Genomic DNA, 23588 nt, shown 5'->3' with positions numbered 1-23588 from the left:
TTTGTGTATCTGCTCTATAAGAAGCAAAAAACAGACTAAATGAGAGAAAGGAAGGTAAATGAAGTAATTGTCTGCATCGTTTCCTCTGAAGGGAATCTCAACAACACAATCGGAATGTCTAAGAGAAAGAGTGGATAATGGCTTTTCATCAAAACAAAAGCAATGCATCAAAAAACCTCCCATGCAGTTTCATTGTTCTCTCTTCAAGTGTAAAAAGACAGGGCAGACAAATCAGTATGACTTTTAACAAAGTAATTGCAGCGGATTGGCAAGCATTCCCGAAGACAGGGCCGTGGCCAGGAATCCTGGGGCCCCTGAAAAGATATATGCCAGGGTCCCCTCACTTGTAGACAACACTGACATTGATACGATCAGTGGGCCCCCACCAAGCCATGGGACCTGTGAATCATATCCCCTTTCCCTGCGTTAGCTACGGCCCTGCCTCAAGGTACTGGCGCCGACCTAGACACCTGGGCTTGAGATCCTTTCTATCAGCCAATCAGAGCTGTTTTTGTAAAATCTTTGGTAGACTGTATTCATTGTTTTCTGCTGCCCACACCACCACACAGAGCATTTTAAAAGCCAACAGAGGCAAAGGGATTTACACTCTTAAAAAAAAGAGTTTTTGTTAAATAAACACACTGAAATATTTATTAACTATACAATGTTAAGATTGCATCATTTGCAAATGTTACTTTGAAATGCAGTAAATGTCAACATTTACTTATCTGTAATAATTTATATTTTGTAATATACTGTGGAGAATGAGCAAAAGGTGTGCAGTAAAGTAAAAAAATATATATATTCATTGTTTCACGAACAAACCCACACCCCATCAAGAGAGAATGGAGAAAGTTGCTAGCTTCCGGAATCTTCCAGGGACCACCTGGGGAGGTGTGTCCCAAGGGAACAACTCAAGGCCAAAATGAAAGAGGATGCAACGCAAACTGTTGCACAATGAGGAACATGGCCCTTTAGGTGGCCAAAATTACTTGTTGGCTGTACTTCTGACCCACTTGTCCCTCTGCCTCTCTCCCATGCCTGGGCTCTGCGGATGTTTGTCAGATTGCACGGAATTAGTCAGATGAGCTCAGACAGCCCAGTGTGTGCTGTGTCGACTTCACAGTGGAGCAGGTTAATGAAGACTGAAAACAGCAATGGTTTCTCGTTTTGGATTTAAGCCAACTATTTACACACATTGTCCAGAAGATCTTACCGACAGGACCCAGAACTGCTGTAGCAGCAAGTCAGCTCTGCACAGCCATGCCACTTTTTATTCAATATATTGAAAAGTTTTGTTTTGACGGGGGAAAATTAGTGTAGGGTGAGTTGAAAGGCAGCGTGGTGCTCTGTTCTGATCTACCATGGGTTCATGGCAAAACAAACTGTCTGCTACACTTTTGTGCACCATTTGGAAAATGGGCGCGCAATCTCCAAATGCTTCAATTTCCTAAGCAAATTAAAAGGGCTGCATTGCCTTTCTAAAAATGTAGCCAGTGTTTCACAGTAAAAGTTTTGATGTCTAAAAAATTGCCCAAGTATTCGAAAGAGAAAAATAACCTGACATGCATTCCGCTCATGGTAAAAACATGGGTTAGGGTGAAGTCTTTTTTTCCCTAACATTGCTTTCCCTGGACTGTGAGAGACTTAATACGATTAAAATACAAATTTTCTTTCATGATATCCCCTTCAAGCTGAAGGCCAACTGGAGCCAAGTCATCAGCATATTTAAAAAGACTGGTCAGACAGGAAGTCAGTTAGAGTTTGTGTCATGTGAATACATGTTTTCTAAGTATTAAAAGTAGACATTAAATCTACAAATAAAACTGTACCATGGCCCTTAGGTTGGTTACGGTGTTTATTTTCACATATATTTGTGTTTAGTTTCACATATAATTTCACATACATTGAGCATATATATTTAGGGCACTTTACTGCTTTATTTGGCAGAAGAGTTGGAAAAGATAGATCCAAGAGTTTTGTCTGAAAGAGCAGTGGACTGGATTCAAACGAAGTAGCAGGAGGCATCACCCATGGAATATCACCCATGGAATATCATCCATGGAATATCACCCATGGAATATCATCCATGGAATATCACCCATGGAATATCATCCATGGAATATCACCCATGGAATATAATTAATGGAATATCACCCATGGAATATCACCCATGGAATATCATTCATGGAATATCACCCATGGAATATCATTCATGGAATATCACCCATCATTTTCAGATTAAGTTGACCAAGAAGGGGCAGAGGCCTGGAGAGGGAGCACTGGTCAGCTGTGTATCCCTTGGAATGTGTGCATGGGAGCGGTGAAGATAGGCTAATTGATTTAGCTCAGGAGAGCTGACGCCTCACTCCAGGCTGATACTCACTGAAGCGAATTGTAAGCTGCAGGTGGAAAGGCAAGAACTGGGGGGAATATGGTTTGTCGATTGTCAATGGATGATGAAGGCATAACTCGATGAATCAGGCCCTGCTCCAGTACGAAGTGCCTGAGGGGGTATTTCAAATCGATGGCGGAGGGTACAGCCAATACTGCTTAAGAGCCTCCACAACACTGGGTATATTGGTCATTTGAAGCCCACTGCTGAAATGTACAAAAATGCAGAAAAGTTAAGATATACTCCATATCAACAACCATTCGTTTGTAAATGGTTGTTGGTGTGTATTTATTGAGAAAAGCTACATAGTAAGCCGAAAAGATACTGTATTCCAATCACTAATTAATTCATTTTCTCATTGTCTTATGGTGATTATTGCCATATATTGTTGAAATCCATTTGACTGGAGTCAGTGATTCTGTTTTGTGTTCGGCTTTATAAAGCCTGGATGGAGGTGGTCTGCATAATAAATAGCCTTACAAGCTCTGTAGCAGGATGGAAAACAAGCTGTACAGAAATAAAATTAAAAAAAAACGTTATAAAAGCATAATAACATGCAATCATTATTCAATACTTCTGTTACCCAGCTCAATGTATATTACTCCTATAAAGATTATTGGGTGCAAAATAATACGTGTATATTCTCTGGGCCAAGCCTTCGCTTCCACTGGCCAGCAGTGACCTTGGGGAAAGTTTCAGAAAATGGAACCTGGATCAAATTATATTCCTTATTCACAGCTCATGTGGCATATTCTTCATGGCTGAAACTGAATGTGACATCACTTCCAGCCTTCCAGACTGTTGGTGCTTCATTACTGGAGCTCATTGGAAGTAGTTATGAAGCCCTTATGAAGTAGTGTTTATTTTTTATATTTGTAATATATGTTTTTACATTATTCATGCAACTCTGAGTGTTGTCTTGCAAATGAAAGTGTTTGCTCGTTACTTTTGGCAAAATAAACGCAGGCCTCTGCATTGCTGCCATACACACACTAAAATGCACTTTGACACGAGAAAGAATGCGAGCATGTTATAGCGAGGCCTGGTGAAGACCGCTAGCCCGGCAGGCGCTCATTAAAATAGCACACACATAAACTATTGATTCAGGAGTACAGCCGGTAGCGCAGTAGCCTGGTGAAATGATGATGTTGGAAGAACTGCAATCTCCCCCTCCTTCTCCCACTCCTCAGATCAACGCCGCACACCCGGCATTTAGCCCCCGCCCCTGTCTGAGCTACAGTCAGGCCCGGTGGCACACCACTGCCAAAACCGGGGCAGTCTGGCTTAGCAGCCTTCCTCTAAACGGCCGCTTCTGAATTCTACTGTAAGCCTCAAAACCAGAATTAATCTTGGAGGTCAAATGTAGTTTTGTGCTGCTGCAGGGCCAGGTCCAATTCTCCACCAAGCACGCCGTATGTCCAGTTTTGTGCTGCGCATGCATATTCTGCTCGGAGTGATGGGAGGACCACAGAGACAGATCTGTAGTCTCACGCTCAAGTGGACAAACGTTCAGCTGTTCTGTCCTCAGTGTCGAGCGCATGCAGCTGCCCGCCAAAGACGAGGGTTTACCGCCACCCTTCACCGTCTCGTTGTCGCCTGCCTCCTAACGATTCATTCTCAATTCTATTTACAAAAGCCTTGAAGAAACAATGACAATAGTCAAGGACAGTCAGTCAGGGTATCTGCTGGTTTCAGCAAGTTAAGACTTATAAAGGCCTTTTCAGCACCTGTGGACACTCTGCTTAGTGTGCAAATTAAGACTTATAAAGACTTTTACAGCACCTGTGGACACTCTGCTTAGTGTGCAAGTTAAGACTTATGAAGACTTTTTCAGGTCCTGTGGTCACCCTGCTTAGTGTGCACTTTCCTCAGAAAAAAAAAAAATGCTTCTTCTTAGAAAGAACTATGTTTACCGATACACATCAGCATTATTTAGTCAAGACCAGGACACTCTCTTTGACCTGGCAAGTAAGATATTAACAAAGTCCAGTTTTGTGGGCAATAAATACCTTTGATTTACCTTTGTTGATATGAATTATTGATGCGTTGTGTGTTAAAGAATAATGAAATGATTACGAACATTGACAGCAAAGTTTTAGTTTAAGGTCATGGATCAACATTCTATGATAGGTAGAGCTGTGAAAATACTCTTGGCATTTAATCACTTTAGCTAAACAAACACAAAAATGATTATTTTCTTACTGTGTAGACAGTAAAGCCTAAAGTGGACCAACAACCAAGTCTTAAAACCTTTGCAGTGGTGGAAAGGAGATCTGGAGATTAGAGGCCATTGTATCCCATACTGGGATAGGATTTTCATCTCTTAACAACAGAAGGGCAGCAGTTCATGAGCCAGCAAGTTTCAATGGCGGTACAAAGCGAGAGGACGATCTGAATGTCCGTCACTGTGCCAAACTGTCCGGTAAGTTTTTAATTATATCAATCTCTCTACCTGTTTTTCCATCGGTCTCTTGCTTATTTCTGTTACACTGCTATCCTCAACCCTCAGTGAACATCACTAGGATCCAATTTATCAGCCACACCCTCATAAATGAAGCTCCAACACGCACAGAATCAAAGGAGAATGCAAATCAGTCCTCTTCATTGTTCTGACACTTGGCCATTTGAGCACATTCCCACCCTGCTTCTGCGTAATATTCTCGAGACAGTCTGAGGCAATAGGGATAAATCCTGGAGACAGTCTGGGGCAATAGGGATAAATCCTGGAGACAGTCTGGGGCAATAGAGATCAGTGGTGTTCCATTGTTTCTTCCATGGATTATGGATGTGTCATGGTGCGGTGAGCAGCAGCGCCACTGTGCCATATTTTCACAAGTTCCCATATTCTCACGAACACATCCCGGACTGTCACATGTTTTCAATCCTTCACACCAGGTCCCAATTTGAATCGTTTGTATGTGTATATATGTTTCCCCTCTGCTCCCCACATTGTGGCTCATTGTTCTTGTCGTGTTTGGATGTCGTGTGTGTTGCCGGTATTTGTAAGTAGTTGTGTCATTTCTTATTGTCGTTTTTGCTGCTTTAGTCAGCCCTTTGCTTTGTGTGTTTTGTGCTTGGTGTTTTGTTTATTTCTTATAAATTAAAGTGTCTACACCGACTGCCCCTGCCTGCACCTGGTTCCTTGTCCATGCAACACTGCACTACACCACTGCTTGTGACAGAATGAGCCACCTAATCTGGAACCCGCAGGCTATGACGGAGGAGGACCACCTATGGAATCGCCGCCTCCTCTCATGCATGCTCGGCACGTTCCTCTACCGAGACATGGAGCGGGAAGCTCCCTTTACGGTGGAGCGTGTCGAGCGTGTACTCGCGGAGGCGTGCAGACAACGGGCCATCACCAGCACGAAGGAGCTGCTGGCCCGGTACCCATTCCGTCTGCGGAGGGACATCTTCCCTTCGTCTGGGAAAGCACAGAAGAGGGCAAGGCGCCCAACGCTCAGCCCGAGGTCCCCCCAGGAAAATTTTAGGGGGGGGCTGAGTGGGTGCCCGAGGGAAGCCCCGACGGCGCCCCCTCTATGTCCGGGGCCTCCTCGACCCCGTGCAGGCTGGCCAGGCTGTAGGCTGGCAATTAGGCGCACACCGCTTCCTGCTCCGCGGCCTTCCGCCGCCCCTGTCCCTGCGCCACGGCGCCGATTGCCCCCTGCTGCATTGGAGCAGCAGCCAGCGCCTCCTACCTGCCAGCAGCGGCAGTCAGCACCCCCTGCTGCATTGGAGCAGCAGCCAGCGCCTCCTTCTTGCCAGTGGCAGCAGCCTGCACCGCCTGAGGCCGAGGAGGAGTGGCCTGCACCGCCTGAGGCCGAGGAGGAGTGGCCTGCACCGCCTGAGGCCGAGGAGGAGTGGCCTGCACCGCCTGAGGCCGAGGAGGAGTGGCCTGCACCGCCTGAGGCCGAGGAGGAGTGGCCTGCACCGCCTGAGGCCGAGGAGGAGTGGCCTGCACCGCCTGAGGCCGAGGAGGAGTGGCCTGCACCGCCTGAGGCCGAGGAGGAGTGGCCTGCACCGCCTGAGGCCGAGGAGGAGTGGCCTGCACCGCCTGAGGCCGAGGAGGAGTGGCCTGCACCGCCTGAGCTTGCCGGGGTTTGGCTGCCACCGCCCTCTCCTGTCCCGGCCGCCCCGGACCCTCCTTCGGCTCTTCCGGCTACCGACCCTCCTTCGGCTCTTCCGGCTACCGACCCTCCTTCGGCTCTTCCGGCTACCGACCCTCCTTCGGCTCTTCCGGCTACCGACCCTCCTTCGGCTCTTCCGGCTCCCGACCCTCCTTCGGCTCTTCCGGCTCCCGACCCTCCTTCGGCTCTTCCGGCTCCCGACCCTCCTTCGGCTCTTCCGGCTCCCGACCCTCCTTCGGCTCTTCCGGCTCCCGACCCTCCTTCGGCTCTTCCGGCTCCCGACCCTCCTTCGGCTCTTCCGGCTCCCGACCCTCCTTCGGCTCTTCCGGCTCCCGACCCTCCTTCGGCTCTTCCGGCTCCCGACCCTCCTTCGGCTCTTCCGGCTCCCGACCCTCCTTCGGCTCTTCCGGCTCCCGACCCTCCTTCGGCTCTGCCGGCTACCGACCCTCCTTCGGCTCTGCCGGCTACCGACCCTCCTTCGGCTCTGCCGGCTACCGACCCTCCTTCGGCTCTGCCGGCTACCGACCCTCCTTCGGCTCTGCCGGCTACCGACCCTCCGTCGGCTCTGCCGGCTACCGACCCTCCGTCGGCTCTGCCGGCTACCGACCCTCCGTCGGCTCTGCCGGCTACCGACCCTCCGTCGGCTCTGCCGGCTACCGACCCTCCGTCGGCTCTGCCGGCTACCGACCCTCCGTCGGCTCTCCCGGCCTCTGACCCTCCGCCGGCTACCGACCCTCCGTCGGCTCTCCCGGCCTCTGACCCTCCGCCGGCTACCGACCCTCCGTCGGCTCTCCCGGCCTCTGACCCTCCGCCGGCTACCGACCCTCCGTCGGCTCTCCCGGCCCCTGACCCTCCGCCGGCTCCTGATCTTCGGCCGGTTCTGCCTCCCCGGCCTGTCCCGACGGCTCCGCCACCCTGGCTAGTCTCAGCTGTTCCGCCCCCTCGGCGGGTTTGTGCTGATGGGGGTACTGCGCTGCCCCGCCCCCCCTCACTTGGGCTGGGGTTCGTCTTGGCCCGTCCGGTGGCCGGGCCTTTGGGGGGGGGTACTGTCATGGTGCGGTGAGCAGCAGCGCCACCGTGCCATATTTTCACAAGTTCCCATATTCTCACGAACACATCCCGGACTGTCACATGTTTTCAATCCTTCACACCAGGTCCCAATTTGAATCGTTTGTATGTGTATATATGTTTCCCCTCTGCTCCCCACATTGTGGCTCATTGTTCTTGTCGTGTTTGGATGTCGTGTGTGTTGCCGGTATTTGTAAGTAGTTGTGTCATTTCTTATTGTCGTTTTTGCTGCTTTAGTCAGCCCTTTGCTTTGTGTGTTTTGTGCTTGGTGTTTTGTTTATTTCTTATAAATTAAAGTGTCTACACCGACTGCCCCTGCCTGCACCTGGTTCCTTGTCCATGCAACACTGCACTACACCACTGCTTGTGACAGGATGCTTAGCTAGGCTGTAAACGTACCTCATTCACGAATGCCCATGTTGCCTGATTACATTATTCCACTGTGTAGTTATTTTTTCCACACACTTCAGTCAGAAACCGCTTCCGCTAACGTAATTTGCGGTGATGTACAAAACTCCACCTTACGCCTTCTTTGTTCTGGCTTTTTGGCTCCAATGCATTGTTTTTGGCGGATTTCACACTGCTTCAAAGTTTTCATCACTATTACAGAGTGGCGTGGGGCAGCAGAGCAGAGAGTTTGGGAGGACAACAAGCCCCAAGGAGAGACCACTTGGAGCACCAGCTGGGTCTACCGGAAAGGTGCTTCAGCCCATCACTGAATGTGATCACTTCTGTTCATTTTATATAATGAATCGTTTCAGTGTAGGAATCTGGCTCAGAGGATCACAGAAGTTGGAGTCCAACCAATTATAACCCTCACCTATGTCTATTTCTGCCTTTGTTTATAGGATGTGACAGCTGAAGTGGGCTGGTGTTGCCTGCGTGTTGAAATGTTTTATCCTCTTCAAACTCCTCCAACTGTGGAAGCTTCAGGGATTCATCTGACTGAGGCAAACACTCGGGAAAAACACGTTGAGTGTTGAGGAGAGTCACGGATGATTGACAACCACGGAGTGTATTTACCACTCCAGGGACAACTTTGGATGTGATATATTACATTTAAGTGTACATTTGAGACACTACTGTCTGACCCCCCAGTAACATCTATTTTGTCTGGTATTATGCAGGGAGGACATTGTATAAAACTGAACAGGGTTTCCGTAAGGGCATCTGGAAAATGGCAGCAAACTAAAATTTTAATCTGCTTATGTGCGTTGATGGAAATACAAGCCGACAGTAAAGGGTGTTGACGATGTGATTCTGCAACATCTGCTTGGTGGTTCTTTCTGCAGAAATTCCTCCAATGTCAACCAATGCCACTGTCTTTTAACTACAGAGCTGGTAGAAGTTCACTGTAATGCTGAGATAATGGATGAGAAACATAACGTGTTTTAGCTACAACTCCGAAGCAGGACAAATTTCACGTTTTTGAATCTGACCCAGATAACAGTAATGCTGGGTAACTAGAGAAAATAATACAAATGAAAACAGCATCCTAGGACCACAGATGCAACGGCCAGTAAAGTGAACACAACTCTGGAAGCATTTTTTTAGTAGTGCCAAATATTTCCGCTAGCGATAGCCATAGCCTGGTCTTTTTCTTCCTTTTGTATCATCGGTTTTATTCTTTTTGGGGATTCATTTTGAAAAGAAATAGAAAAACACGTCTTCTAGCGTATTTTTGAAATTTTATACACCTATCGGGTCTCCAGTTTAGCCGCCTCTGTCACATCCAATGCCCTCTGTCCTGCCTTTGGAGCAAATTCTCGTTATCTCCCTCAGCTGTGTTCCTGATCACTGTTCCTATTTAAGTTCATCCCTCCCACTTATGGCTATTTTTATTGATGTACTCTCATCTTTACAATTGTTTAAAGCCCACTATTGCATGTCTCAGCAACACATTACAACAGTAAGCCCATTATGTTTAATGACGTGAACTAGTTGTGTTTAGAGCCATAATTACAGTGTACAGTTTTTAATTTACTAGTGGGGCTTCCTGCATGCTCAAGGTGATACTGATTTGAATAAACAATGTTAATTGAAGTATTATTAATATTCACCTAATAACAGGAAATCATCCGAATCAGTAAGACTCACTCTTCACAGTTGTCTTTCCATCTACAAATGAAGAAACTCTCAGGAAGTGACCTCAATTAATGGATTAATCTATAAACGAACTGCTGGCATTATAGAGTCACTATTGACCTGTGTGAGTTCAACACTTCAGCCACCTTGGCATCAGCTAACATGTATACTTGGAGTTCTAACACCAGTCCTCATCTCAGGGAGAAGTTGGTCATCTGGAAGTTAAGCCAAATAGGGCCTGTCGGTGTATTGAAACTCTGTACTCCAGCCGTGATATGTTTAGTCTGTTTCCTGTAACCAATTATTGCAAGGCACATTATGACACAGATACAATCAGATATTAATTAGGAAGTAAGCCTTTGAGAAAATGACGGTCTGAACTAGAGATTTCTCTGAGGCGCCTGTCCCATCTGCTACATCGTTGATGGCTATAGTGCTTCTCTGTATTGATTCTTTCCCCCTTCTCAACTCTTAAAATGTAGATTTAAAAAAAAAAAAATTACTGTAGATTCTACGCTGTTATTTGAGGCTAGTGAATAGAGAGCACTGCACTCATGCAGTCAGTGAGATCCCTACAATTCTAAGGGCACGTTTCCTGAAATCAGATTTAGCCACGCCAAGGATACAAATTCTCACGGAGATTTTTTATTGATAATGATCTTTAGTTCAGGACTAGACTTAATCTGTGACAGAAAAAATATAAGTAAGGGTTTAACACATCAATCCAGGAGGGCATGTAGAGCCTTTTTGAAATGTTTGTATTTCAAGCCTTTTTACTTTACCCATAGATGGTTAACCTGCCCTGAAGAAACAAACTGTCTTGATATGTGACATCAAGTTGCTGTACTTGTTTTTCTCAATAAAATTAAATCTGAAACTCCAGAATTCGACCTGATCTTCCTGCATTGCTGATCCACCCAGGAGTTATTGAGGTGTATTTACAGAATCTAGTGACCACGCATAAAGGCCATTGATACATTTTGAGTTGATATTTTTCATTAAAAGTGTTAACATGTCAAGCAGTTTTTCCAAACTTTTTGCTCGGTGGTTTTAAAATTGCCACTGGTGGTGCCAAAAAGGGTCCTCCGAAAATTGGATACGACAATATGTCATGTTTTCGTTGTTTTGTCTCCTGTGTCATCAAACCCAGCCGCTTTGAAACTTCATGGCTATCCTTAGGTGTGACAATGGTTCTCCTTCAAGTATATTCACATATAAACAACATATTACACATCCAGACAGAAATGGTGATGTAAAAAAGTTATTTTATTGCCCCTAATGCAACTAATGGATTAATTAATTTATGGACAGCAGGCCTTCTGGAGTTACAGCTCGACACTAAGTATTTCGTAGGCGGGCTGCAGCATACGGACCGTGGCAACTTTGTCTTCTACTGCCTTTCCTGTAATTTCCTGTGATTGATAAACTGACCAGATCTAGAACTACGCAGCATCCATTTGCCGGCCCATTCTTAGGATGCTGGTTGGACGCATAATTACATTCCCTGCCCACAGATTACAGAGATACATGGATACAGATCGTTGGGCAGGACTGGAGCGGATGGGGGGATGAGGGAACAGGGGATGCAAAGAAAGAGATGGAAAAAGAGAAAGTGAGACTCAGACCGGAACAGAGATAAAACGACAGAGAGCAATCAATCACAAACGGGGAAGAGTAGAAAGCTTTTAAATATGTGGCTGAGGAACTGGGAGATTTTCTCCACTGACAGGGCAATGGAATACATACATTTGTGCATGTGTGTGTTGGGCCCTCTCAATATTTCTATTTCTATAAGATTTTTGCACCATGATATGAATAATACGTTATAAAACCTGGCCTCGTGCCTTCTCACAGTCAGACTCAGAACGCGTCTCCAGCCACTGAATCACAGGAGTGAATTTTAATAGGGTGTTTGGGTAACACATCACGCCAAGATCAAAAGACCCATCCAAAGCCCTCAGAAGAAAGATTATCAATGCCCATGAGCCTGGGAGGGGTCACAAAACCACGTCCAAGCAATTCAGGCTGCATAATTCCCCCATCCAACGCAAGGATGTCACCAAACTTGCAAAACACGAAAAATTACTTATGTAATTTTGGAATTGGATCAAAAGACCCGGGGCTACTCCAAAAAGTGCTGAAGCCCTGGACGCCCAGGCCCAATGACACCACTGGTCCAATGGACCTTCTACAAATGTACATAGAACAGATCATCCCACAATGTGGTCCAGACTACTGGACCTCTACATAGAACAGGTAATCCCAGAAGGTGGTCCAGACTACTGGACTTCTACATAGAACAGGTAATCCCAGGAAGGTGGTCCAGAGTACTGGACCTCTACATAGAACAGGTAATCCCAGAAGGTGGTCCAGACTACTGGACCTCTACATAGAACAGGTAATCCCAGAAGGTGGTCCAGAGTACTGGACCTCTACATAGAACAGGTAATCCCAGAAGGTGGTCCAGACTACTGGACCTCTACATAGAACAGGTAATCCCAGGAAGGTGGTCCAGAGTACTGGACCTCTACATAGAACAGGTAATCCCAGAAGGTGGTCCAGACTACTGGACCTCTACATAGAACAGGTAATCCCAGGAAGGTGGTCCAGAGTACTGGACCTCTACATAGAACAGGTAATCCCAGAAGGTGGTCCAGACTACTGGACCTCTACATAGAACAGGTAATCCCAGGAAGGTGGTCCAGAGTACTGGACCTCTACATAGAACAGGTAATCCCAGAAGGTGGTCCAGACTACCAGACCTCTACATAGAACAGGTAATCCCAGAAGGTGGTCCAGACTACTGGACCTCTACATACAACAGGTCATCCCAGAAAATTCAGCCAACAGCTGACCGAATGATGCTCATAGAAGTCTCTTAGAACCCCAAGAAAGCATCAGGGGATCCACAGAGATAGAATACCAAGACACCATTTTTGGTGAAAAAGAAACTCTGAACATAAGAAACTCATACCAATATCAAGCATGGACATGGTGGCATTATGGATTGGAAACAGGGGTGGATTTATTTTTTCCACGCTATGGTAGATTTTTAATGAATAGATTATTGCAATGTATAATATTTCAGTGTGGAAATAGGTTACCTTTATCTGTCAATAGCGTTGAAGTGAATATAACACATCCACACATAAACGTTCCAGAAGGTGGAACGTTTTTATGAGTTACTGGAAGTGATCGCATTCGGCGGTACCTTCCTAGTTTATTTTTATTTACCCGCTTGTGTCTCACACCAATTATTAAAAATGACAGCATCTGTTAAGGGTCTCGCCCCGGTCTCAGGATCTCTGAAGGGCTTTTCACCTCAACAAACTTCTAGGCACACTCCCACACAAAGGCCCCTGTCACATGTTCACATTTGATTTACACTTACATTAAAAAAAAACATTTCAATGAAGGGTTATGAACAAACAACCTGACGTGCCCTGTGTTTAACAAGTCGCCTGCATACTTACACTCAAGGGGCCAATGTGCCTTGCTCAACAAACTGCTTTAATTCACATTGCTCTTCCCTGACAAGAGTGACACCTGGGCACATATATGTGGACTGGACTTCCTGGGCAGTGGTGCCACAGTCAAGATAAAACGGCATACCCACTCTAGACCGCCCACGTTACAGGACCAATGCACCAGCAGCCCCAATATCATTATTACTGTTACTTCACCAAGTATGCTAAGCACATGTTGGTGTTCATCAGGTAAATATGCTAAGCACATGTTGGTATTCACCAGGTAAATATGCTAAGCACATGTTGGTATTCACCAGGTAAGTATGCTAAGCACAGGTTTGTATTTACAGCAACACCCTTGGGGGCCAACATCCCTGCATGCCCTCCCCATCGCATGCCTTTCCACAATCTGGCTGTGAGGTATTTTACATGCGGAACATAACGACCTCACAAGTGGAAGCGCGATGCCCCAGCAGCCCAGGTAGCTGGGTTCCTCTACATGCTGTACCCTCCCCCCAAGGGGAGGCCCTCAAACAGCAACACCCAAAACACCCTAGACAGATCAGATCACCAACCCCTTAAAGGCAATTACACATGAAGAAGCACCAATCATCTATCTGTAAAAATGACTCTAAGTCCTGGGCTTTGATCCCACCCACTATGTCAAATATAACTCTGAGCACTAAAAGAGCCAAGCTACGCCAGCCTTAATGATGAAAGGTCCTTGGATAAACACCGACAACACTATCAAAACATGCTCTTTGATCGAGGGCGGCGCATGGAAACAGAGGAAACTTATTAGAGGAAGTAGATGCATTCACCATTCATTTGATCTTACAAGGGTATTAACACTTTTGTACATTTACATTGGACTAATTTCAACTTTATCCACAGAGACTAACAGTAATGAATGAAAACCCTTTCCCACTGGAACCTAAACCACGGAGTTCACTGAATGCACCCTGATGACATTTAATTCAGAGTTCAGTATGTCACGAAATGAGCTCGATATTATACAGAAAATGTTTACTCCATAGGCCTACTGGATCTAAGACTGCACAGCAGAGGAGAGCGGATCTTCAATGTACTGTACTACTGTGGGACCATTTAACAAGGACTAAAACTGTCCCCTCACATTCTCAAAAGGCACGGTAACCTTCACACATCAACTGAAAATCTATCAACATAAGCAAACACTAATACAATAATACAACGAGCCAACGAGCTTTACCTCACAGTTGAGACAAAAGAGACACACATTTCAGTCCCAAGCTGAAATAAAACCCCAGTGATCATCTGTGAGCTACTCCGTTCTCTTTTTTCATGAATGTTAGAAGCGTCAGGAACAGTCTACAAACATTGCTTCTTTGAAAAATTGTTTTCAAAGAAGCTTTGCCGAGTCACTGCGGAAGACCACACGTACTTGACTGACAGTTGTCATGGAGATGGCTGCCATTTCATCCGATAGAAGTTCTCCAGAGTTCCGCCTCTGGGAGACCACTCCGTGGACACCGAAATACAGTGTTTGACAGCAAGTTAGTTGGTTTTGCATTGCCCAGTCTGCATTCTTAGCCGCTGTTTCCAGTGATGATGAAACTACAGAGGAACGACTGGAAAGACGGATCCACAGCCACAAAATGGGGTTCCACAATAGGGCCCCCCCTCCCCAATAGGGCCCCCCCTCCCCTCTAACACCAGTGCGTATTTTGATCTCATTTCATCACTTTCGGGTTATTAAACTGAAATGACTTTCTGGGTCTTGCTTCTGACTGATTCCTATCGACATTCTGCCATGCATCCCAGGCTCAAGTAAATATTCATGCTATTCAACATACATACAGCTGTAAATGAAGTGTAGGACTGCTTTTTATACAGCACGTGCCTGTACTGTGAATTACAAAGAGAAAAATGAGGTGGATGAATGTGTTCTCCACGGCAGAGTACTTAGATAAGGTATTGTCTCCAGTACTGGAGGACCCTCAGAAGAACACACAATGGTGCCACTCTGCAGTTCCTGAACCCGAAATCTTCAGACCTCCAGACAACTTCAGGTCAAAGACACTGGAACACTTCACATCTGCATTCAGGGCAGTCATGTTGAGTGTGAGAGCGTTTGGGCAGTTGTGGGTGTTTGTGTGGTTGTGTGTGTGGTACTGAGTTTATGTGTAGTCGTGGGTGTATGTGTGGTGTATGTGTGGTCATGGGTGTGTGTTATCAAGGGTGTATGTGTGGTTGTGGGCATACGTGTGGTGTATGTGTGGTCATGGGTGCATGTGTGGTTGTGGGTGCAGTCGTGGGTGTATGTGTGGTCATGGGTGTGGTTGTAGGTCTATGTGTGGTCCTGGGTGTATGTGTGGTTCTGGGTGTATGTGTGGTTCTGGGTGTATGTGTGGTTCTGTGGGTGTATGTGCGGTTCTGTGGGTGCAGTCGTGAGTGTATGTGTGATTGTAGGTGTATGTGTGGTTGTAGGTGTATGTGTGGTCCTGGGTGTATGTGTGGTTCTGGGTGTATGTGTGGTTCTGGGTGTATGTGTGGTTCTGTGAGTGGATGTGTGGTTCTGTGGTTGGATGTGCGGTTCTCTATGTGTATTTGTGGTTCTGGGTGTATGAGTGGTTCTCTGGGTGTTGTGTGGTTCTGTATGTGTATGTGTGGTTCTGGGTGTATGTGTAGTACTGTATGTGTATGTGTGGTTCTGGGTGTATGTGTGGTTCTGTGGGGGTATGTGTGGTTCTGGTTGTATGTGTAGTTCTGCGGCTGCATGTGTGGTTCTGGGTGTATGTGTGGTTCTGGGTGTATGTGTAGTTCTGTATGTGTATGTGTGGTTCTGGGTGTTTGTGTGGATCTAGGTGTATGTGTGGATCTGGGAGGGTATGTGCAACTCTAATTCTGACATTTCATCTAAAACACTTTAGTCTGCCAATATCACTTTAAGCTCCTGTCTGAAGGGCATCTGTGACTGCAGTTTTCCTGCTGAAAACGATCCTCTGTCACAGATGCTGACAGACCACAATACTTCCATAGAAATATGGTTCTCCAGAGAAAAAGTTGTTTTAATTTCTTAGAACGTTCATCTAACTATCTGACTCAAGTTGTCCACTTATTTGGCAGCGGTAGAGTCTTGAGGATTAATGTTCCATCCAAAGCACAAATTCTGTTTCGACGTTAATTGTGTTGGAACAGAGTTATAAGGTTTGTAACTTTACCTAATTTGTTTAAATTAGGGCTCACCCCAAGTTCTCCATGATTGTATTAAGTGCTTGTATTCGATCAGGATCCCAATAAGCTTTACACAGAAGTAGCTACTAACCCCTAACCGTGTTGAACACATAACATGAAAATACATGCTTACAGACAATATAATAGAGATAGAGCTACACACCACTGGCACATCCACATTGCCTTGTCATTGTTTCAATAACGGTTTAGCTGTGGTAAATTGTAACACAGTGAAGTCGTCCCTACGGGTAATTTTCCCATGTTTACAAAGAGCTTCTTCAATCGGGCATTTAAGTCAACCTATGCTTCTGGCTGAGCATGGCTCTTGCAATGCCAGGTTTGTGGGTTCAATTTCCAGAGTGGACAAGTATGAAACTGTGATCATTCACTACAATAGGTTGATTTGGATGGTCTGATAAATGTCCTTGAATTGCGCACAAGACATAAACCATGGCAGGCAGTCAGAGAAAACAACTTCATTAGAATTATTTAGCAAATTGTGCATTGAATCTATATAAATGTCAAGAACAAGCGGTTTGTAACAGTTACTTTATTTGAGCATTCGAACGGTTACTTGTCAAAATGAAAAATAACAATAATATTAATTCTTTAGAACATTTTATGTAGAAAACATGTTGTCTAGAAAAATATTTGAAAACCTTTTCAAGTATTTGTCCACTAAACATCTTTCAATACCTTACAATACTCTGCTATAAAAACCCACAAAAAAGCCAACATTTCAATAGAAAACTATGACTGAGGACAACATTCTCTTGAAGGGCAAGTGCACACACACATTTCCACAGAACTCCTTTGAAACAGTGAGCATGGCTCCTAACCGGCTAGTCTACCTGCCACCCTGGCCACACCTCTCTTCTAAAATAGATGCCACAACTAAACTTTCAATCAACGAATTACTCAAAATTAAAGTACTTCTGCCGTAAAGCATCTGATCTCTGGGCCGGTTGCATAAGAGCTTTCATAGGAAAGACGCAAATCGTCCTAAAGGATTCCAAGTACAATAAGAGGTCATCTCAAAATGACGAAGTGATCTGAACCAAAGTCAGCACAGGTCACAGATAACGGCAAAAATAATGGCACCTGCCCTTGCTAACATCATCTGAAGAAGAGGACACCGAAGAAAGGCCTGCAGGCGGTGTGTTTCAGGGACCTTGATGAAGTCCACCTCTCACATGATGGGATGTTCACAGTTAAAGACCTACAGACCTTGAATATTATGTTCAACTACCGGAAGTCACCATTTACACAGGACCACCCGGAAAGGGAAAACCAGTGGTTGAACTCCTGGGTCCATGCACAGTGGAAACACTCCTGGCTCCATACACATCCATGCGCATGTTCGACTCCCCCTCTCTGATTAAATCATTGTATTAAACAAAACAAATCTGTGTAAGGAAAAAATAAAGGGTCTGAAAGCAGCCACTGTAACAGGGTGGAATTCTCTATGTTAAATGATTCTCTCAATGCGGATGAAGGCAATCCTGTTACCCTGTCTGTCACCAAGTTATCCACGCCTGAGAAGCCCTTGTTGATGATACAGACATCCTAACCTCCTCTGAGGTTTCCACATACGGATTTTGTGCCTGGATCTGAGAGTGGCACAGACAGCTACATAATTCTACGCATGGGAGGACTGACCAAACATCTCACCACTGGCCTGTTCAGACAGAATGGGAAGCTTGTTAAAGCCTGAAAAAGCAGAAACCGGTTTCTTCAGTGTAGATTCCTCGCTACAAATAAGCTTGGTGTGATGCCACCGAAAAGGCTACACCTAGACATCAACGATATAGTGCCACAAAGTTCACTAGATGTCCTAAACAGGGAGTCACCAACCATCAGCAAAGTCGATTGGACACACCCTCTAGTTTCATGGAACACTGATGTATGGCTGAAGACCAACCAATAAATGGAGGATTTCCCCGCCCCCCCCCCTATAGACAAAATTTATCCTGCTATTGCTTATCAAGAATACAGTAAATGAGTGACCAAATTACAGTTTTTTAATGTGCTTCTGAATCTGTGGCAAGAAAATGGCTAACTATCAACAAGACCTTGACAGAGTCCAAAGAATTTAGAAAAGAAATTACACAATGAGAAATAAATTACTCAGTACAAATGCTCAATACAAATACAAATGCAAACGCAGTTGTTCTAACGTACAGGAGGGGTGAATACTTATCTAACGAATGCGTACTAGAGCTTCATTTTTCATTTTTCATTTAAATTAAAATCTTTCAGTGTCAAAATCACTTTAACATTACTGTACCAAAAGTTAAATAAAATCTTTGCAAAAGAATCATACGTGATCAGGGGCGATCGTAAGATGACAAGGCACTCAGGGCTCAGTCCAGACCACAAGCCCCTTCACAGTCGGCCGGTCGATGGAGGACCCACGGCTCCAGCGGCATTCATCAAACGCATGCCAGTCACAAAAGCCCCTGGGCGACTCCAGTCATACCTGGAAGACTGGGACAAAATCCCTTTCATACAGTAACGTCGGGGCTGGAGGTTGTAGAAGAGGCCGGGAGCTGGAGAATGGCTGGGTTGAATCCCAGGGATAACAACGTAAATAACATCAGTCGGGAGTGAGCAACTGGAGGGCTGATGGAATCAATGAATATCGGATGAAAGGTAACTTCCTAAAAAACATCTCACTGGGTGCTCCAGCCTCTCCCACTGCGTGTGTGATGGTTTGGGTTAATGTGGAAAAAACATTTCCATGGCTCACAGTCAGGCCAGACTAAGGTTATGTTCTACCATGCTGATAGACTGTGTTTTGGGCCTTTCTCCTAGAACCTGAACTCCGAGGCCTCCGTTAACAACACTCTCAGATTTCACAGAAGTGTGAAGTCTGAAACCCAGAACTAACATCCAATCAGATCTGCAGCGGTGTTGGATGTGGATGGCAACACAGCTTTTATCAGGGACTGTAGGGGAGGTCGGAGAAACTGGTGTAAACTCACCTAAAGGATTATTAGGAACACCATACTAATACTGTGTTTGACCCCCTTTTGCCTTCAGAACTGCCTTTATTCCACGTGGCATTGATTCAACAAGGTGCTGAAAGCATTCTTTAGAAATGTTGGCCCATATTGATAGGATTGCATCTTGCAGTTGATGGAGATTTGTGGGATGTACATCCAGGGCACGAAGCTCCTGTTCCACCACATCCCAAAGATGCTCTATTGGGTTGAGATCTCGTGACTGTGGGGGCCATTTCAGTACAGTGAACTCATTGTCATGTTCAAGAAACCAATTTGAAATGATTCGAGCTTTGTGACATGGTGCATTATCCTGCTGGAAGTAGCCATCAGAGGATGGGTACATGGTGGTCATAAAGGGATGGACATGGTCAGAAAATGCTCAGGTAGGCCGTGGCATTGAAACGATGCCCAATTGGAACTAAGGGGCCTAAAGTGTGCCAATAAAACATCCCCCACACCATTACACCACCACCACCAGCCTGCACAATGTTAACAAGGCATGATGGATCCATGTTCTCATTCTGTTTACGCCAAATTCTGACTCTACCATCTGAATGTCTCAACAGAAATCGAGACTCATCAGACCAGGCAACAATCTTCCAGTCTTCAACTGTCCAATTTTGGTGAGCTTGTGCAAATTGTAGCCTCTTTTTCCTATTTGTAGTGGAGATGAGTGGTACTCGGTGTGGTCTTCTGCTGTTGTAGCCCATCCGCCTCAAGGTTATGCGTGTTGTGGCTTCACAAATGCTTTGCTGCATACCTCGGTTGTAACGAGTGGTTATTTCAGTCAAAGTTGCTCTTCTATTAGCTTGAATCAGTCGGCCCATTCTCCTCTGACCTCTAGCATCAACAAGGACTGCCGCATACTGGATGTTTTTCCCTTTTCACACCATTCTTTATAAACCCTAGAAATGGTTCTGCGTGAAAATCCCAGTAACTGAGCAGATTGTGAAATACTCAGACCGGCCCGTATGGCACCAACAACCATGCCATGCTCAAAATTGCTTAAATCACCTTTCTTTCCCATTCTGACATTCAGTTTGGAGTTCAGGAGATTGTCTTGACCAGGACCACACCTCTAAATGCATTGAAGCAACTGTCATGTGATTGGTTGATTAGATAATTGCATTAATGAGAAATTGAACAGGTGTTCCTAATAATCCTTTAGGTGAGTGTATATCTGCCAACGTTAACACCTAACTTCTGGTGTTATTGCAACCCATAAAGATTAGGCAACCCTGGGGCTCCAGTGAGTGTTGCTGGTTCCAACTTGGATCACAACTGACCAATTTAGGTGAAAGATTAGTGACTGCCTACATACAACACACCTCTATAACCAGTGATCCAGATCGGAACTTCAATTCCATCAGGGTTGCCTGCCTCCATATGTCATGGATACGGACCTTTGAGTGTTTAAAAGGGTTCATATGTATAGCTATTGTATCTCTAAAAGACATACGCTTTCACAAGCCTGTCCATGCCGATCTGAGCATTATGCCCAGCCGCGTAAATACAACATCCCCCAAGCAGGTTCGCCCACCCGCGCAATCTACGCACTGAACGACATAGGCTACTCTCGCACCCATATAGCTACAGTACACGACACCCGTTCTGTTGAGAGACGCGCTTATGGTATTGAGGCGCATTATCATGATTGAATTGAAAAAATAATATGTTTGCGTTGTTTGCGCATTGAGACATTACGCCATAGCACTGACTACATTTATGCTTTATTTATTTACAAAACTGTCTGAGTTTAGTGCAAATGCACGCTTACTATTTCCTTCGTTAACAACTTTGAACGAAATGTATGTAGCTGATCAGATCGTGTTTTTGTTATTCGGAATCTTTAATTGTCGGTGCGTAATGGTAACGGAGACAAAGGATGCATATAATCTCACAGGAGAGAAGAGCTTTCAAACATATTTTACTTACCATGATTTCGCCCCAGGAAAAAGTGATTCATGAGCCTTGAATGATAAGCACACAAATTAGTTTTCAGATCCCCTCAAACTTATGAGCGAAATGTCCATTACGCACGCCCACATGGAACATTGTCAGATTTCGTTGTGCTGAAAGATAAGCAGGAGAGATTCAAATGTTTTGATCTTTCAATTGTTCTGTATAAATCATCACACAAAACCTAACAGTGGTCCCCATGTTTGTAAGTTTAGGTACAGCCAAGCACACTCCGTTCCGAACTGAAATTGACAGGTATTTCGCTATCTTTCTCTTCCAAATCACAGAGCGGTAGTACGGATCCTAATACTTTCCAACCGTAAGAAAAATCCGTCTCGTTTTGTCCCAAAATAGACGACCTTCAGTTAACGAAACGAAGCACTTTCTTGTGGTCTGAAATGGCACCGGTCGTTTTGTCCCGTACACCCTCAGCATTTACCAACGAGAGCCGTAACGTGCCAACGTGTTCACAGCACGAGGTTTCTCGATGCCCTCTGGGAAAAGGGGTCTATCAACCGCTGTTCTGCCAACTGCTATGGATGGCTCCCGAGTAAGTGGATATTGGGCAAAATGAAAATGAATGAACAGGTTTCTACCAGCACAAGAAAGTGTATCTACGCAGCTTAAAAACGTCCGATAGGCCTACTACTGTGTTAAGCTCATGTTCCTCCTGCTTTGCTCGTAGACTACTTTTGATGATTTTTTTTGACAGCCCGCGATACCTGTCACGCTACTTGCGTCGCGAGCAGGCGGTAGGCTACTTAACGTGAGGTTGGCTGTCTAACGTATTTTCTCCAATCGTAGATCCTTCTTTCATACGGAATCCTTTTACATCCTTGATATCCATCACTTGAGTGATGAAACAAAATATATTTATTATGTATTTCAAGTGCAGACTGTGATGGCCATTGTAAAATGTGAATTTTGTGGCCAATAGCCTACATTTGTTGAGGAATTTAAAGGGATCTTTACATCATAGACTTGCTGAAATGTCCACTTGTGACCAAGTGATTGCTTTTCTCACTAAAATAATTTAAGAAAACGTGAAGTTCATGATGTGATTGGATCCAGAATAAGTGGAAGCAAAATAGTCCCTAAACATATAAAATTCACCACCAAATTGAACAGTCGGTATGGGTTAGTTTTTTTTAATTCAATGCATCCTCAATTTTTATTACTGATCTTGATAAGCATTTAATCCAATCCGACCCATTAAGATTGTGATTGAAAAACCGGACCTTGCAACAAAATGCCATGTAATATCAAAACCAGTTTTAACTGAGGTTCCACCAACATCAAGGGAGGAGACAGAAACATTTGCCTAAGCCATGAAACACATCATTCTGAGATGTTTTGAAAAATATGTGTAATCAACTGACACCTTGCCTGAAACCTTGCATCCAGTCAAATCAGGTCAGTTTTTATTTATTCATATAGTTTTGGACACTTCACTGTGATTAACAGGAAAATACTTAAAAACTGTAAGATCATTAGGCAAAGTAGGATACAAGTAAAAGGAAATAACTAGAAGAAATATTAAAACATTACAATCAACATGTCTTTGAACAAACACCCACAGTGTTGGCCACCTCAGGTTCTCGGCAGTCGATTCAGAGGCTGGGGCTTCACAATTACAGTTGCATCTTCATGTCCTTTGGTCCTGGGCTTTGGGGTGGTTAAAAGACCAGTGCCAGAGAACAGAAGAGACATACTGGCAGCATTCCTCAAAAGTATGTTTGTCACGGATTGGGGTGAAGTGACATGGACCTATGGAATAATCTTAAAATAAAATCTAAAAGTCACAGCAACTAGAGAGACTTTGAAGTGGTTGCGTGTTCCACATCTGGCCTTGATCAGTTACGGTTCTACTGGCTTTTGAATGTTTTGCAGTTGACCAGTGGCTTTCATAGGGCTGACCAGAGAGTAGAGCTCAGAGTTCAGCTAGAGTAGAGCTCAGAGTTCAGCTAGAGTAGAGCTCAGAGTTCAGCTAGAGTAGAGCTTAGAGTTCAGCTAGAGTAGAGCTCAGAGTTCAGCTAGAGTAGAGCTCAGAGTTCAGCTAGAGTAGAGCTCAGAGTTCAGCTAGAGTAGAGCTTAGAGTTCAGCTAGAGTAGAGCTCAGAGTTCAGCTAGAGTAGAGCTCAGAGTTCAGCTAGAGTAGAGCTCAGAGTTCAGCTAGAGTAGAGCTTAGAGTTCAGCTAGAGTAGAGCTTTCGAGTCCAGCTAGTGAAAACGCACTGATTAATCTCTCCGTGTCAGCATGAGATAGAA

The 23588-nt window shown here is 45.0% G+C and overlaps 1 protein-coding gene and 1 long non-coding RNA gene across 3 annotated transcripts in view; one reads left to right on the top strand and one right to left on the bottom strand.

The window, feature by feature from the left end:
• The window catches only part of htr1d (5-hydroxytryptamine (serotonin) receptor 1D, G protein-coupled), a 31731-nt gene extending 9738 nt beyond the window's left edge, over positions 1–21993 (bottom strand). The window contains exon 1 of the mRNA XM_010879624.5: positions 21299–21993. The gene's annotated coding sequence lies outside the window, so the exon portion shown is untranslated. The remainder of the gene's footprint in view (positions 1–21298) is intronic.
• On the top strand, positions 4668–10499 carry LOC109616639. 2 transcript variants are annotated; one of them, XR_002197871.2, is made up of 3 exons: positions 4668–4817; positions 8200–8289; positions 8439–10499. It is a non-coding gene; the product is annotated as an uncharacterized LOC109616639 (long non-coding RNA). The 2 variants fall into 2 exon arrangements; XR_004576837.1 differs by lacking the exon at positions 4668–4817 and adding an exon at positions 5358–5397.
• Positions 21994–23588: the final 1595 nt, after the last annotated feature.

This window comes from Esox lucius, chromosome 15, assembly GCF_011004845.1.
Source record: "Esox lucius isolate fEsoLuc1 chromosome 15, fEsoLuc1.pri, whole genome shotgun sequence".
Lineage (NCBI taxonomy): Eukaryota > Metazoa > Chordata > Actinopteri > Esociformes > Esocidae > Esox > Esox lucius.
The sequence above is the reverse complement of the archived record's forward strand: the minus strand, read 5'-3'. Positions and strand labels throughout refer to the sequence as shown.